At 40.4% G+C, this 12,563-nt stretch overlaps 1 long non-coding RNA gene across 1 annotated transcript; it reads left to right on the forward strand.

Moving 5' to 3' along the window:
* On the forward strand, positions 1 to 1,037 carry LOC115200718 (uncharacterized). Its single transcript, XR_003879600.1, has 2 exons — positions 1 to 722; positions 770 to 1,037. It is a non-coding gene; the product is annotated as an uncharacterized LOC115200718 (long non-coding RNA).
* Positions 1,038 to 12,563: the final 11,526 nt, after the last annotated feature.

The raw sequence follows: 12,563 nt of genomic DNA on the forward strand, positions 1-12,563 counted from the left end.
TTTACTAGTCCTGTATTAGCGGACAATATAGACATCTTCAGCGCAGACATTTTGTTATTTCCTGCTTCACATTTCTTCACCCCCAAACTACTTCCCTCGGCTGTGGGCTGAAGCTTTTTTTTTTTTTTGTTACATTTATGATACATTCTAGAGTCGAGGCTTCCAGTGACTATAAACCGCCACTAAAGAGAGCTACTCATTTTATCATCATGGACGTCTTTAGCTGAGTAATAGCATTTTATATCTGCATACATTGTATATTCCTAAGGGAATGTGTAATGTATCGTGTATAATCTGTTAAAACATGTCAGTTTTCTCTTTGCAATCTTTCTGAATACTGCAGAGGATACACTCTGGAGAGGCTTCCGGTGACCTGAAGTCATCAGTAAAGTGGCCTACCCCATTTTATCTGAAAGCACTAATCTATAAGCAGACAAATATGCAGTCTGTCAGAGGGAATGTGTTTTCTTGTTAAAATTGCCATCCTGACCTGCAGAGGTCAGTGTCACACAATTTGACAGGCTGCACTGCGCTACACGAAACCACAGGTGAATTCAGTAAGACAAAAAACGTTTTGTAAAGTTCAGATAGACATTTTAATTGATTTACAACAAACACGCTCCTTTTAGAAGAAACAAAATGATGTCAGCTCTGTTCATGTAATTTCTATCTGCAAGGAATGTGTGTAAATGGTAGAGGTCAAACTAGAGTTCAAACTAGAGGTCAGGGAGATGATGAACATGTGTTAATGGTAGAGGTCAAACTAGAGGTCAGGGAGATGATGAACATGTGTTAATGGTAGAGGTCAAACTAGAGGTCAGGGAGATGATGAACATGTGTTAATGGTAGAGGTCAAACTAGAGGTCAGGGAGAGGATGAACATGTGTTAATGGTAGAGGTCAAACTAGAGGTCAGAAAGAGGATGAACGATGCTATTGTTAATTCAATGCTTCTAGCAGGTTATACACTGTTTGTTGATCAATGTGTTTCTCTGAAATAATCAGGCTGAATACAGACCGAAATGTTGATTAGCTCTACCATCTGTGCCCTTGACAAATATCAGTTTGCTTCCCAAGCACCCTATTTCCTATATAGTGCACTAATTGGGCTATGGTCAAAAATAGTGCCCTATGTAGGGAATAGGGTGCAATTTGGAACCCATGTCAGTCCTGATAAATAACTCTATTCAGTCTTCATTATGTATCAGACAGTATTCTATTGAGCTTTAAGACAACACTCAGCAATTAGTGGTTTTCAGACAACACTCAGCAATTAGTGGTTTTCAGACAACACTCATCAATTAGTGGTTTTCAGACAACACTCAACAATTAGTGGTTTTCAGACAACACTCAGCAATTAGTGGTTTTCAGACAACACTCAACAATTAGTGGTTTTCAGACAACACTCATCAATTAGTGGTTTTCAGACAACACTCAACAATTAGTGGTTTTCAGACAACACTCATCAATTAGTGGTTTTCAGACAACACTCAACAATTAGTGGTTTTCAGACATCAAATGTAGATTTTTAGAAATCCAAAATAATGACCTTTTTTTTATATTATGTTGGCAGAGGATTTTCATATTTAAAAAAAAAAAAAATGTTATTTTGTATTTATGTAATATGGCATTTTCATTGATATACTGTATGGCATCTTAGAGCACGTTTGGCTAAAACGCCCCTATTGCTAATCTCATTACATATGATGAAATTATATTAGAAAAGGCAAGTCAAGGCAATCTAATTTACAGAGAAAGGAGAGGTAGGAAGTTCCCAGTCCCATTGTTACCATAAGACTCACTGATCCAATTGAGGTGTTTAGAATACAATCCTGCAAAGTGGTACCCTTTTTATCCATTAAATCACAACAGCGGTTGGTCAAAAGTAGCGCACTGTGTAGGGAATAGGCTTCCATAAGGTCTTGGTCAAAAGTAGCGCACTGTGTAGGGAATAGGCTTCCATAAGGTCTTGGTCAAAAGTAGCGCACTGTGTAGGGAATAGGCTTCCATAAGGTCTTGGTCAAAAGTAGCGCACTGTGTAGGGAATAGGCTTCCATAAGGCCTTGGTCAAAAGTAGTGCACTGTGTAGGGAATAGGCTTCCATAAGGCCTTGGTCAAAAATATTGCACTATGTAGGGTATAGGGTGCCATTTTGGCGCACAGCCTCTGATGTCTGCTAAAGAAACAAAAGATTAGATTAACTTAATGTGAAACTGTAAAAGAAAAAGAAACCGCTGGCCCGGAAATCGATGACAATAAAACCAATAACAATAGACTCTATTCAAATGACGGAACCTAAAGTAGGGGCCACGGTTCTATCCATTCATTGGCTGTCTGTGTCCCAATATTCTCCAATAGTATCCTTTCCTGTGTTTTCCTCTTTGTAATAAACTTGAAGCAATGCCCCGCCCACCTGAGAATCTATCTTTTTCAGCCAATCTATTTCCTGTGTTCGAAGGGTGCAAAATCCACTTGTCACTTAAATCTTCCTGGATTGAATGCTTTCATTTGACTCCTGCGATTCTTTCATACTCTTGCTTGTGCATGTCGTTTTTTCCGTTCACCTTTACCGACCGCGGAAATGTTTGTAATGACCTGTCAAACACATCCCGGTAAAGGCTGAAATGGGCTCAATGGAATATATTGTCCTTTCCGTTAAATCTATAAGAACTCTACAGCTTTGTCTGGGATTTAACGCATCTTCTCGACCCTTACGTCACAAGAAAGATAACTTTATTCTGATGGGTGTTCATTTTAAACAGTTGAATTGGATTATAGCAGTAGTTTGTCTGATTTCACAAACAATGTAAAGCACATGTAAGTTATTTAACAGACACTGTTATCCAGAGAAACTGACACTAGTGAGTGCTTACGTTTGTCATGCTTGATCCCCATGGGAATTGAACCTACAACCCTGGAATTACAAGTACCGTGTATTACCAACTGAGCCACATAGGACCACTACAACACTATGTATAGATTGGTGTAATCTTTTTTTAATCTTGACTTTTTATCTGAGGGTATACTGCTATTGACACACTTGTTGAATTATTAATGAGAATATGACAACAATAGTAATTAATGAGGCAATCTATACAGTGTAGGTAGGCCTGGACAGAGCAGCACTGTTCCACCACGTTATGTTAATTTATTTATATATGCAAATACACCCGTTTTTTTATGCAAACCAGGCGCATATTATATTCTCGGTTTTAACACAAAAAGTCTCAGTCTTAAATCATTTTCCACACACAGTCTGTGTCTGTATTTAGTTTTCATGCTAGTGAGGGCCGAGAATCCACTCTCACATAGGTACGTGGTTGCAAAGGGCATCAGGGTCTTAATAATAATTTGCGAAGGCAAGAAACTCTGAGCGCAGCCCTATCCAGAAATATGTCTGTGGCTTTTGATTAAATAAAATTTTCACAGAACCGCTTGTTGCAATTTCGATGAGACTCTCTTGTTCAGATATCGGTAAGTAGACTGGAGGCAGGGCATGAAAGGGATAACGAATCCAGTTGTTTGTGTCGTCCGTTTCGGGAAAGTACCTGTGTAATTGCGCACCCAACTCACTCAGGTGCTTCGCTATATCATATTTGACATTGTCCGTCAGCTTGAGTTCATTTGCACACAAAAAATCATACAATGACAGAAAGACCTGTGTGTTGTCCTTGTTAATGCAGACAGAAAAGAGCTCCAACTTCTTAATTATAGTCTCAATATTGTCCCGCACATTGAATATAGTTGCAGAGTCCCTGTAATCCTAGATTCAGATCATTCAGACGAGAAAAAACATCACCCAGATAGACCAGTCGTGTGAGAAACTCGTCATCATGCAAGCGGTCAGACAAGTGAAAATTATGGTCAGTAAAGAAATGTTAAGTTCATCTTTCAGTTAAAAAACGTGTCATTACTTTGCTCCTTGATAACCAGCGCACTTCTGTATGTTGTAAAAGCGTTACATGGTCGCTGCCCATATCATTGCATAGTGCAGAAAATACACGAGAGTTCAGGGGCCTTTTGCTTTAACAAAGTTAACCATTTTCACTGTAGTGTCCAAAACGTCTTTCAAGTTGTCAGGCATTCCCTTGGCAGCAAGAGCCTCTCGGTGGATGCTGCAGTGGACCCAAGTGGCGTTGGTGGCAACTGCTTGCAGGCGTGTTACCACTCCACTATGTCTCCCTAACATGGCTTTTGGCCATCAGTACAGATGCCAACACATCTTGACTACCAAAGTCCATTTGATGTCACAAAGCTGTCCAGTACTTTTTCCAGTGGTTTGTAGAAGAGGATGTCTTCCGTAATTGACCCCCCATAAACATAAAGGACATATACCAGGAGCTGTGCCAGGCCCGCCACGTCTGTTGACTCATCCAGCTGTAACGCATAGAATTCACTGGCTTGTATGCGAAACAGTAATTGTTTCAAAACATCTCCTGCCATGTCACTGATGCATCGTGAAACAGTGTTGTTTGATGAAGGCATTGTCTGTATTTTTGGAGTTTTCCCCCAGCATTGTCCCAGCCATATCCATGGCAGCAGGAAGAATTAAGTCCTCCACAATAGTATGGGTCTTGCCTGTCCTAGCCACTCTGTAGCTCACCATATAAGACTCTTCTAGTCCCTTCTTATTAATGGTATCTGTTGCTTTTATACATGTCTTACTACTCGAAAGTCGTCTTTATTCTCGCTCAAAAAACTCCCTTGGCTTATGTTTCAAATTGTCATGTTTCGTTTCTAAATGTCTGCGCAAGAGTGAAGGTTTCCCACGAGAGAGTAACGGTTAATGTGATTGGATGTTAATTATTTGACTTGGCTTCCTGTATTTGACATTGTGTTGTTATTTCGCTGAACACTAGATGGTTGAATTTTATTTTTGGCAGTGAAACGAAATAAAGAAAAAAACCTCACCCAAATGTATAGCCCCTATTCGAAAATATAAATGTACTGTTTGAAAATGTGAAGAGGTATTTCTTTATTTTTTTAAATATGAATCACATTTTTATTTGGCGTACCCCCGACGGCATTGTGCGTACCCCAGTTTGGAAGTACCTGCCATAGACCATACAGCCAATCTATCCTATTTAAACCGGACTGGAGACAGAAACAGATCATTTGGTTCCATTTCAACCTATTTATTAGTGAAACCAAAGTGCTGTAATGTATATTAATTAAATCAAATAGCCTACTACACACACCAAAACTTTTATAAATGTTCAAATCAAAAGGCTATTGCACAGAAAAAAGGTGGACAGTCAGGTGAACAGCTGGACAGAAACATAATAAACAAAAGCACTGATCATTGGGAACGAGATCAGAATGATTGCTAAGGCTTGATCCATAAATTAAACAATTTAATAGGGAGCTTAGCCAACAAAACTAAAACAATCCATATCTTCTAATCAAAGGTGGATCAGAAAACCAGTCAGTATCTGGTGTGACCACCATTTGCTTCATGCAACGTGACACATCTCCTTCACATAGAGTTGCTTGAGGTCTGTGGAATTTTGTCCCACTTCTCTTCAATGGCTGTGTGTAGTTTCTGGATATTGGACGGGAACAGAAACATGCTGTCGTACATGTCGATCCAGAGCATCCTAAACATGCTCAATGGGTGGTGACATGTCTGGTGAGTATGCAGGCCATGAAAGAACTTGGGCATTTTCAGCTTCCAGTAATTGTGTACAGATCCTAGCAACACGGGGCCGTGCATTATCATGCTGAAACATGAGGTGATGACAGCGGATGAATGGCACAACAATGGGCCTCAAGATCTCGTCCCGGGAATCTCTGCACATTCAAATTGCAATCAATAAAATGCAATTGTGTTTGTTGTCCGTAGCTTATGCCTGCCCATACCATAACCCCACAGCCACCATGGGGCACTCTATTCACAACATTGACATCAGCAAAACACTCGCCCACATGACGCCATACACGATTTCTGCCATCTGCCCAATACAGTTAATCGGTGAAGAGCACACTTTTCCAGCTTGCCAGTGGCCATCAAAGCTGAGCATTTACCCACTGTAGTCGGTTATGAAGCTGAACTGCATTCAGGTCAAGACCCAGGTGAGGACGACAAGAACACAGATGAGCTTTCCTGAGACGTTTTCTGACAGTTTGTACTGAAATTCTTTGGTTGTGCAAACCCACAGTTTCATCAGCTGTCTGAGTGGCTGGTCTCAAACCATCCCGCAGGTGAAAAAGACAGATGTGGAAGTCCTGGGGTGGCATGGTTACACGTGGTCTGCGGTTGTAAGGCCAATTGGACATACTGACAAATTTTCTAAAATTATGTTGGAGGTCAGCTTATAAGGTAGAGAAATAAAGATTAAATTCTCTGGCAACAGTTCTGGTGGACATTCCTGCATGCCAATTGCACACTCCTTTAAAACTTGAGACATCTGTGGCATTGTGTTGTGTGACAAAACTGCACATTTTAGAGTGGCCTTTTATTGTTCCCAGCACAAAGTGCACCTGTGTAATGATCATGCTGTTTAATCAGCTTCTTGATATGCCACAGCAGTCAGGTGGATGGATTATCTTGGTAAAGGAGAAATGCTCACTAACAGGGATTTAAACAAATTTGTACCACATTTGAGAGAAATCTGTCACGTCTGCTCCCGCTCTTCCCTTCCCCTGGCGCTTGAGGGCGCCAGATTACCCTGCATCACACGCTCCGGCCATCCATCACTCACACCTGCCCTCCCTCGTCACTCGCATCAGCGTTATTGGACTCACCTGGACTCACTTATCTCCTGTTTATTTCCTCCCCTATAATTGTCAGTTTCCTAGCTCTGTTCCCTGCTGCTTCATTGTATTGTTTTTTGTCTTTTTGAATTTGTTTCTGACGCTGTTCCTGTCTCGTCTATGTCAGTTGTTTATTAAATGTTTACTCCCCGTACCTGCTTCGTCCCTCCAGCGTCATTCCGCGTGACAAAATCTGCTTTTCTGCATATGTACAATTTCTGGAATATTTTATTTCAGCTCATGAAACATGGGACCAACACTTTACATGTTGTGTTTTAGTGTACTTAGCCTCCATTTGAACACCACCGCAAAAGCTTTACCATTTAGCATCTTCCCAATTAAGTAGTCTAGTTTTGTTGTTTGGCAACTTGAAGAGAGATAGGGCCTGTCACTCGCAGCCCACCTCTTCCAATGCATTGAGGAAAAGTGTACATCTAATCCTACTAGATGAAGAGCTGAAATAAGTACAACATCCTGGCATTTTAACCATACTAGATTTTCAAAAATGTACATACTATACATTTTATTTTGGCATACTGAGAATGCGTCATACCGCGATTGCGTTTCCCGCTATTCGTTGATGTCGGTAGCTCCTAATCATCAGCTGAAATGAGTACAACATCCTGGCATTTTAAGTATACTTGATTTTCGAAATGTGGCATACTATTGAACCTTTATCTTTTTCCGCATACTCAAACGGCCTACTATTTAGGACGCAAGTATGGGTATTTGGACAGTGCCAATGTGTTCTCAACAACTTACCTGATTAAATAAAGGCAAAAGATCATGCGTCTTCAAAAAAAAGAAATACAGTTAATATACTTTTTTTTAAGACAATACAAAACATACCCATAAGAAATACAATACACAGACACGCACAAACGTCAATGACATCACACCTGCCCAGACCCACCTATTCTCAACCCTATCTCCAGGTCCTGCACGACTCTCTGCCACATTTCCTCAAATTGGTCCATTTTGTTCCTCTCCGTCGCTAACTCTCTTTCAAATTTTAGATAATGAAGCATATGATTTTTCCATTGTCTTAACGATGGAGGATTGGTTGATTTACAGTTTTTAAGTATACGTTTTTTTTCAAGATAATTGACGAGAAAAGTATTGTCCAATCCATCGGGTATTTCACTGTACCCTCGTATGACATGCCTTGAAGTATGCAGACACATGGTTTAAAAGTAAATTTACCAAGAAGGCGGGTGATGGAGTGCTGCATCAGATGACCTGGCCTCCACAATTCCCCGACCTCAAACAAATTGAGATGGTTTGGGATGAGTCGGACGGCAGAGTGAAGGAAAAGCAGCCAACAAGTGCTCAGCATATGTGGGAACTACTTCAGGTGAAGCTGGTTGAGAGAATGCCAAGAGTGTGCAAAGCTGTCATCAAGGCAAAGGGTGGCTATTTGAAGAATCTGAAATATAAAATACATTTTGATTTATTTAACACTTTTTGGGTTACTACATGATTTCATATGTGTTATTTCATAGTTTTGATGTCTTCTCTATTCTACAAATTAGAAAATAATAAAAATAAAAACCCCTTAATGAGTAGGTGTTCTAAAACTTTTGACCGGTTGTGTACATTGTGCAACTCTACCCATAACTTTTGGACTTTATAGGGTTATGGTTAGACAATGTGTTCTCAATGACTTATCTGATTATATACAGAAACTCTGTAGTCGGATTCAGTCAGACACTTTGGATATAGATATAGTTTATATACCAAATGGTTCCCTATTCCCTAGTCTAATAACTATGGGCCCTGGTCAAAAGTAGTGCACTACATAGGGAATAGGGTGCCATTTGGGACACACACACACACACACACACAATAGAGAGATGTGGACAGAACATGCACCTTGCTGGAAGCCTCTGCAAAGTCCTCTGGGTGACAATGAGCCCATCACCAGCACTGATATGAAGAGATGATTGATGATGTCCCTGTTTCTTGTTGTTACCCCCTGACTTTGGTGCAGCAGGGTAGCCTAGTGGTTAGAGTGTTGGACTAGTAACTGCAAGGTTGCAAGTTCAAATCCCTGAGCTGACAAGGTAAAAATCTGTCATTCTGCCCCTGAACAAGGCAGTTTAACCCACTGTTTCTAGGCAGTCATTGTAAATAAGAATTTGTTCTTAACTGACTTGCCTAGTTAAATAAAATTAAGATTACATTTTTTGTCCATTAGCGGTTCAATGTTTTGAACGGCTATCATAAAGTTACTCAGATAAAATATGTTCACATGTCAAACAAAGTCATGTAGTTAACATCTGAGACTGATACTGGTTTGAATGTGTCTGGTATAAATACATTGATTGCTTGGTCTCTATGGTGACCAAAAAGCTGATCATTGTTGTAATACATTCTGGACTCTATGGCTGTTTTTATGGCTCTTTTATGGCACATTATCTACTTGGTAAAACAATAACAGCAGTAATCTTTCTCTCGAAAGTGTCTGCACAGGGGATTCTAAAAACCCAGCAACACATTTTATGCCTTTCGACAGGTTTCTAATAAGCTATTTCCAAACCCTTTGATATGGATACTAGGCAAAGCTATTTCCTCTATGTTACAAAACAACACTTCCCTTTTCATAATGACAGAAAGTCAAAGACCAAAAAAAAAGTATATCCAACCACATTAACATGTCTCAACAAATATATTTTTGGGAGGAAGCACCTTACTACAAGGTATATTACAAAGGTACTGTAGCTGATGCTTGGTGCTGGAATTTGGACTGCGCTAAACCTCGACAGAGAGAAGACAACCTGAAAGACAGCTTTTAAAGCGGTAATTGGCAGTTAAAACAAGTTAACAGTTAACATGTCGTCCCACATGAATTATGCAACCCCCCCCACCTCCCTTGTAAATGACGTATCTCTATGGCAAGATGCATCATTCACCCAAGTTTCGTCAAGATTGGCCAGTGGTGTCTGAGATATCTTGTGTGTTAGCTCGACTCACATCCCTGAGCATGTGTGCCAAATTTCATCAATCATCAATCAAACAGATCAAGAGATGTAAACATGTGCCAGTTATAGCGCCACCGTGTGGTCGATATGAATGTTCTTGTATATGTTGAGCCTTTGACAGTGTTTGCAACATGTGCACCACATTTTGTTACAATATGAATATCCTTGACTTATTTATGTGCGTTTATGTGCCAGACCAAGCCCACGTGAATGTTTATTGGTCAATATGTTGTTTTAGGAACTAGTCTGGAAAATGTTGCATTGAGAGATCTTTGTCCATAGATGCCACATATCAAGTTTCGTGCAGACCGCTCATGCGGTGCCAGAAAAGTAGCATTTAAAGGGTTTTTCACAAAATTCTAAATGGTGGAAAATCCATAATGGCGGAGCTTATGGGACCATGATGCAAATTTGTTCCTCGTGAGGAGAGGGACCTATGTACCGAATTTCATGACTTTGCATCAAACGGGGAGATGGGCGTGAACTTTCAAAGTTTGCATTCTCTTGTTATAGCGCCACCATTTGGCCAATCAGTGTAATTTAGTAAATTCTGGATCTCTATGGCAAGATGCATCATTCACCCATGGTTTTGTCAAAATCAGGCCAGTGCTGTCTGAGAAATTGTGTGTGACTAACGTACGAATGTACGAAAGGACAAACGGAGACGGAGACAGATCCATAGGTCCCCTCCCCGACAATATCAAAGCATCCTCTATGGTTTCAGTACAAAGCTGAGGATGGAGAAAATGTAACCACTTTCAAATTTATAGACTACAGCTATGGATGCAAGGACTGACCATCCATGATATCAACAGTATAGTTTAAACCATGTTTTGAGGCTATACAGTGTTTGTTTACACGATGATGCCAAACGTAGCGTCATATGACGCAAAATGCATCATACAGGGATGATTTCAGAATTTTGAAAGTTACATATCTTGAAAACTTAACTGCTGATAAGCAAAACATTTTGGGACTACGTCAACAATGGACGAATGAAAAAAAAAAAGGTTTTGGGTGGAAATGTCCTTTAATAAGACCCATAAACGGATCTAATGGTTTTGAAAAAGAGGCAAGGAGAGAGGAGGCAAGGAATCAAGGCAATGCAACTGAGTGAAAACAATACAGCCTTTCCTGTGGCTCAGTTGGTAGAGCATGGTGTGTGCAATGCCAGGGTTGTGGGTTCAATTCCCATGGGGGGCCAGTACAAAAAAAAAAAAAAATGCATGAAGTGAAAATGAAATGTATGTATTCACTACTGTAAGTTGCTCTGGATAAGAGTGTCTGCTAAATGACTAAAATGTAAATATTTGAAGACACCATACTGCCAGATCCACTTGTTGTAAGTCTTACCAATTGGAACTTTGCATAGTGCAGCTGATGCACCCTATCCCCGGCCTATATAGTGCACTTGGGGAGGTCTCTGTATGTTAATCATATTTACTTCTCATTCCATCTCAGAGAGACGCCACTTTGCCTCCGACTCGTTTTTCCAAAACCATCAGAGTTGAACGAGTGAGGAGAATGCCAAGCAGGGGGAAAAAAGGAGAAAAAAAATAAAGAAATGGACTTGGAAAAAGATTGAATTCATTAGATACTCCACTGCTCATACATTACAGATAGACGCAGAATGAATTGTAGTTATTTCTTGACCAATATAGATTTTTATGAAGTGGGACAGGCACTAATGGAGTTTCCTCTGAGGAGGCCAATGCTCCAGAGACCTGCAGCACAAGTGGCAACGATGGATTTATGGGTGCCTATTTCTTGCAGCACGCTCCCCGGGACTGTCAAGATGGATTTGGGAAGCCACCTTCCCGGGATTGACATCTTGCCTGAGTCCCAAATGGAAACCCTATTCCCTATATAGTGCACTACTGGATCCTGGTTCAAAGGAGTGCTCTATATAGGGAATAGGTCGCCATTTGGGACGCAAGCCCTTCTCTTGATATAATGGGAGCGTGTCATTCCATTTAGTCTCCCAGGTCTTAGTGAGGAGCTATGCAGTAGGGTAGGGCTGACGTGTGGTGCTTGGTAATTGACCACCTTGGTTGTGTTCAGTTATGAGTCAAGCTCAATGGCTCTTCTGGTAACTATACTGGGGAATATAATTACAGACCAGTGCACTGTTGTGGTAATAAGTATTGCTAGCCAGTACAGTAACCAGTAATAAGCATTGCTAGCCAGTAATAAGTATCGCTGGCCAGTACAGTAACCAGTAATAAGTATTGCTAGCCAGTACAGTAACCAGTAATAAGTATCGCTAGCCAGTAGAGTAACCAGTAATAAGCATTGCTAGCCAGTATAGTAACCAGTAATAAGTATTGCTAGCCAGTGCAGTAACCAGTAATAAGCATTGCTAGCCAGTACAGTAACCAGTAATAAGTATCGCTAGCCAGTACAGTAACCAGTAATAAGTATTGCTAGCCAGTGCAGTAACCAATAATAAGTATCGCTAGCCAGTGCAGTAAGCAGTAATAAGCATTGCTAGCCAGTACATTAACCAGTAATAAGTATCGCTAGCCAGTACAGTAACCAGTAATAAGTATCGCTAGCCAGTACAGTAACCAGTAATAAGTATCGCTAGCCAGTACAGTAACCAGTAATAAGTATCGCTAGCCAGTGCAGTAACCAGTAATAAGTATCGCTAGCCAGTACAGTAACCAGTAATAAGTATTGCTAGCCAGTACAGTAACCAGTAATAAGTATTGCTAGCCAGTGCAGTAACCAGTAATAAGTATCGCTAGCCAGTACAGTAACCAGTAATAAGTATCGCTAGCCAGTACAGTAACCAGTAATAATTATTGCTAGCAAGTGCAGTAAGCAGTAA

The sequence above is a fragment of the Salmo trutta genome, chromosome 1 (assembly GCF_901001165.1).
Source record: "Salmo trutta chromosome 1, fSalTru1.1, whole genome shotgun sequence".
Classification (NCBI taxonomy): domain Eukaryota; kingdom Metazoa; phylum Chordata; class Actinopteri; order Salmoniformes; family Salmonidae; genus Salmo; species Salmo trutta.